Raw genomic sequence first — 5,643 nt, 5'->3', positions numbered from 1 at the left:
TCCCCTGTCTGGTTATTTGGTTTTCAATTTAATGCACTCATGGCACGATGGGATGCTACATTTTCCAGTACCCAAGGTAAGTATTGTCACCATGCTTATTTCTACACACATTACACATGTTTTTTTAATAACGATGTTATATAATGCATATGTAGGATGATTTTGAACTGAGGAAGCGATTTTTGGTCCATATGTTGAAGTATGAAGAGAATGAAGTTTTAAACAATATCCCGGTCTTAGAACGAAGCATCATCGATCGGATCAAAAGATGGACCTACCAGAGAGGATCATCATCAAATAATGATTACTAGATAATGTTCCTTAGTTGTTATTTTAAGTGTTTCTATAATAAGTAACAATTACAATACATTTATGTCATTGTTAATTTTATGTGAAGACACGTGTATTGGTCGTGTGTTACATGCTCGGGTTTTTTCATTTTGTTTTTGGAATTTTGGGATCACAACATTTCAACAATGAAAATCTTTCACCGGTCAAACAAGACTTATGACTTAATCTAAAATAAATTATTGCATTCAAATCATTGGACGTGACACGCATTTAAATGTTTTGGTAAAAACATGAGTGAAAGTTCATGTTTTTAGTGTATTTTATTAGGATACGTGCGTTGCACGTGCACGCTTACTAGTTTTAACTAAAAACAATTATAAGGATACAAATTATGTCGGGCAAGTTAGAAAGCCACACATGGCACCCTAACAAAAGAGAAGAGACTGCCTTAGCTAGGGAATGGGCCTCCCCATTAAACTGTCACTCCTCGTGAATGAATTTGACCTCTTGAAAAGAGCCACGACTATGATTGATTTCTCGAAGAATAGTGGCATATCGGCATGGTGTCTCAGAACTGATATTGGCTATAACTTTAGCACAATTCAAAGCGATGCAGGACGAGCCAGTATGAAGATCAAAGGATAGTGCCACTGCTCCCCTTGCATGCTTGAGCTTCCAGTATCGCCGAATCGACGAGGCACTCATCAACCAATGCCGATGCCCCAAGAAAATTTCCATGCTTGCCCCTTCGCAGGCGTTAGTTAGGCCATCGATTCCTGGGGCAAACCGTCTATGACGTCCGCGAGCGTCAAGCAGGCAACCTTTCGCTGATTCGCCAAGCAAGTTGGGCTGGCCCATTTGAGGGGCGCGTGCATTTTTTATTTTTTTATTCTATGTTGCGGTTTTTGTTTTTGTTTCATTTTTCTTTGTTTCTTTTTTTTCATTTTTCAGATTGTGTTTCTTTTTCATTTTTCTTTGTGTTTTTACATTTCCTTTCTTTTTATAGTTTTCATAATATACGGTGAACATTCATGTAATGTTCATTGAATATTAAGATATTGTTCACTGTATATTATAAAAAAGTTCACCATGCATTATAGAAATGTTTCTCGTATGCATTATAAAAAAGAATAAAATCTTTGCATGGTATCTTCGCCGCGGAGTCATTCTTACTAAAGATAACCTTATTAAGAGGAATTGGCATGGAAGTCCGCAATGTGTCTTTTGTCACCATGATGAGACAATAAAACATTTATTCTTCCGATGCAAATTGGCTCGTTCTATATGGTCAGTCATCCAAATAGCTTCTGGCTTGTATCCTCCTTGTAGTGTTGCTAATGTATTTGGCAACTGGTTACACGGGATTGATCACAGGTTTAGAACTTTTCTCAGTGTGGGAGCGCTTGTCGTTATTTGGTCGCTTTGGCTATGTAGAAATGATAAGGTTTTTAACGATAAAAGTACTTCCCTGATGCAGGTTCTCTACAGATGTACCGGGACTCTTCGTTTATGGTCCTCTCTACAACGTGTGGAGAATCGAGACCTGTTTACGGAGGTGTGTACACGATTGGAGGCTACGGCGAGGGATACTTTTACCCAGCATGGGTGGCAACATGATCTTAGGATTGACCCCCCTCCGCTTTAGGCGTTATACGGACTCTTCATGTTTTTGTATTTCGCCTTTTTATCATTCATTTGTGTGAGAAGACATTTTTTGGCTGTGTGCATCTTAGTAATGCAGAGGCCGGGTGTAATGCTTAAATCTTTTAAGTAATAAAGCGCCCCTTTCCGAAAAAATATATTAGAATTTGTTCAACATATTTGCGAAATTTTGAATGTTTATCCAAAATTTCTTCAATGTATATGGCAAAATGTTCAATGCGTATCCAAAATTTGTTCAACATATATTACAAAAATGTTCAATGTGTTTCCGAATTTGTTCAATGTATATTGCAAAAATTTTAAATGCATACCAACAATTGTTCAACATATATATTCATATTTTGTAAAAATATTCAAAATAAGATATATGTTTCTTAGTTTTAAATAGAATTTTATACTGTATTTTAATCGCTAAACAATAGCCAGCAAGTTCCACAAAAACGCAGCTAAAACCTAGCTAAAGAGAGCTTCTGCGAATGGGCCGGCCCATTAGCACCTTCCTTCAGGGGAAGGCACATCTGTTTGACGCCTACAACCGTCAAATAGGAGCTCTGGATTCCTGGCGGGTTCCTCTTGGGGTGAGGTGAAGGGCGCTGGTCCATTGGGACATGTTCACGAAAACTTTCCGGTTATCATCGACAAGGTTAAGTCGGCTTCAGTATGGGAGTGACGACAGCGGCTCGTTCTGGCACAGACACTCGGTGGCTCATGAACCTTTATATAATTTTTATTATGTCTGGATGCTTTGTACTCCTGATGAATCTTTATAATAAAATCTGATCATTTAAAAAACATACACAAGAGAAACATATGGTTTTTAAAAAGATAAATGTCTACTAAGCAGATTTTCTGAATGCTTTAGAGTATCTACAATCGGACCTCTCAAACCCATCTCAAACGCATGGGCAAGCCGTTCGGTCACTGCCCGGTCACGATTTTTTTACCCAGACGGGCCTCTCAGACGGTCCTTAAATGCCCGAGCTGACCGGCACCCCCCATATCTAGCCCAAATATGGGGTGGCTATGGGGCGCGCCCGGGCACGTCCGCCACGTCGGACTGAGGAAAGGGTCTCGGCCGGAACCGCCCTTAAACCCGGCGGTCTGAAACTCGTCTTCTCCGTCGGACCGGTGGCGCCGCGTGGCTCAGCTCCGGCGGGCCGGGTAGTGCATTGCCCGTCTATTTAAGTCGACCGGTGGCACCGAACCCTACCATCCATCCACATTTTCCTCCTCTTGTCCACCGCTGTCGCCACTTTCCACTTCACACGTCCACCTAGTAGCCATGCCCCCACACCGCCGGACAAGGAGCGAGCCCTTTCTGACGTCGGAGCGCCAGCTCAAGCTCCTTGAGCAGATCCGGGCAAGGCGCGCAGCCCGAATCGCCGTGGGGCTACCTCCGGATGCAGTGGATCCGAAGGAGGAGGAGGAGGAGGTGGTGGTGGTGGTGGGGATGGGGGTGGAGGAGGAGGAGGAGCCGGAGGAGCCGGAGGAGGAGGATGTGGGAGACACTGGCGACGGGGATCTGTAGGCGGAGCAGCAGGCCATCCTCAATGGTTGCAGAGGGAAGACGACGTCGCCGGCAGGAGATAGAGGCGCAAGAGGCCGTGGAGGAAGCGGAGATGTTCGCCTACATGGATAAGGTCGAGCAGGAGGAGGATGAGCTGGAGACCTTCTAACCGCCCGTCCAGCCGGCGTTCGGCACCGTCGTCGTGGACATCTCTGACGATGAAGAGTAGATAGGATAGTATGTAGATGTAGTACGTAGAATTATTTTTGTATGTTTTGTATGAAGAGGGATACAATATGAGGAAGACAGATGCAAAGTGGTTAATTTAAGACGTATTCGGTCAATGCCTACGAACACGTCCAGACGGGTTTGAAAGAGCGGATTTGCAATGTCCGGCTGTAGACGCTCGGGCCGTCTTTTTACCACATACTCCACGAGTGTTGTTTTTTCGGTCTTCGCTAGCAACGGCTCGCACAAGCACAACGCTCACGAGGCGCGCCACGCGCCCCAGCTCGTAGTACCTCTAATACCACTAGTGGTTGGGGCGCCACCTGGTGGCGCCTCTTGAGACGGGATTGTGAGCACAAATCATGCTATCGTATTTGTTAACATGTTTGTATGACAGTAGACTTGGTTTAGCGAGAGCGACAATTACATGTTAGTGGTTAGAAATGGAAGGCACGATAATATAACTACAACAGAAAAGGTGTCCTTTCATAAAGTAGAGCAAGCCTAAACAATAAAATTGAACTTCACATAAGTATATTTCGTGTGAATGTGGAGATCACACCAGACTACTTGATGTAGCAAATGACATCCAAATTTCTCTGCAATCTCATTCCAGTCAAGCAACACTTCTTCCTTCTCCTGGCCAGAAATATAACTAAGGACCTACACAGACTTGGACCTTTAACAATCTTGCTCTCATGCCACTGGACCTCCACTTGCTTGAGAAATTAACTCTGGTCTATCCACCTACAGTCCTGAAATAACATGATACCATTAGCAAATATCAGGGTTATCAACAAAGATATATAATAAGTAGTACAATATAACTAACCATTTCTGCATCTCCGTGTTTGGTTCACAACTATGATTGATGAACCTGGACTTGTTCCTCTGGTTTGTTGCATCAAATGACCATATTGCTACTGACCTCACAGAGATAGAAGCCAGTGTAACGTTGTCTCTTCATTTACCATGGTCTTTCCTCATAAGCTATGTCATCAATAACTACAATATTGATGCAAGATATATGGATATTAGTTTGATCGCCCAGTGTACAATGTGATAAATGATGGTAGTGAAGTAGTATGAGAGGGGCTAGTATAGAGTCTAAAAGGAGGCAAAGAGAGAGAGAGAGAGAGAGAGAGAGAGAGAGAAGAATTATGGCTACTATGCGAATCTTTATTTTGTCAAAGCCTGAATCATATAGAAGCTTAACTATCTTATTCAGAAATTCATCACACACTGTAACTATCACTTTTAGTAGTGGGAAAATGCTCAAGATTGCATAAAAACTTGGAAGCTTTGTATTGATTTCTCAATACACATTCACAGATTTCTCACCATCCAGTCAAAATTTATAATTTTACTATAGTAAGTACAACACCATGAGAAAACAAATGCAAATCTAGACTTGCCTCCCCTTGAACACAGACCCAAATCACCAGGGTTTGACGTTTCACTTCCAAATAGTCTGGACCTGCGGGTCTAGCAGAGGTGAAAAGGAGGCTGGCCTCGCCGTCGGAGGAGCCGCGGACGACCGCATCAACCTCGTCCTCCTGCGGTTTCCTCGGGACGAGAGCTCGCGGCGCCGCCCGCCTTCTCGTTATTGCCGACGGGGCTGTGCGGAGGAGTAGCGCCCAACCTTGCTATGAGGAAGCCACCAAGAGGAGAAGATGACCTTCCTTCGATGGCCAGCGCCGGAGGAGCGATGGGGCGGCAGCGGCGGCGGCGGCGGCCCTAGCTCAGGAGTGGAAAGCCAAAACAAGAGAGGAGGGAGGCTGCCTGCGTGTGAGAGATGAAAAGGGGCCCAGTTCACGCGTTTTCTCCTTTTCTTTCTTTCTCTCGACGATGCACAGTAAAAACAGCGATAGCCTGGGCATCGCTAGCGATCGAGCGTAAAAAAATTGCGACAGTAAAAGTGCTGAGGTGGCATAGCCCAGGGAACGCACCTGATG

General features: G+C 44.1%; 1 long non-coding RNA gene across 1 annotated transcript; it reads right to left on the bottom strand.

Annotated features, from left to right (window-relative positions):
- Positions 1-4,195: 4,195 nt before the first annotated feature.
- On the bottom strand, positions 4,196-5,481 carry LOC125548926. The gene is made up of 2 exons (XR_007301200.1): positions 4,521-5,481; positions 4,196-4,443 (listed from the first exon to the last, which is right to left on the bottom strand). It is a non-coding gene; the product is annotated as an uncharacterized LOC125548926 (long non-coding RNA).
- Between the last annotated feature and the right edge of the window lie 162 nt (positions 5,482-5,643).

The sequence above is a fragment of the Triticum urartu genome, chromosome 3, assembly GCF_003073215.2.
Source record: "Triticum urartu cultivar G1812 chromosome 3, Tu2.1, whole genome shotgun sequence".
NCBI lineage: Eukaryota > Viridiplantae > Streptophyta > Magnoliopsida > Poales > Poaceae > Triticum > Triticum urartu.
This window is presented reverse-complemented; position numbering and strand designations above follow the sequence as displayed.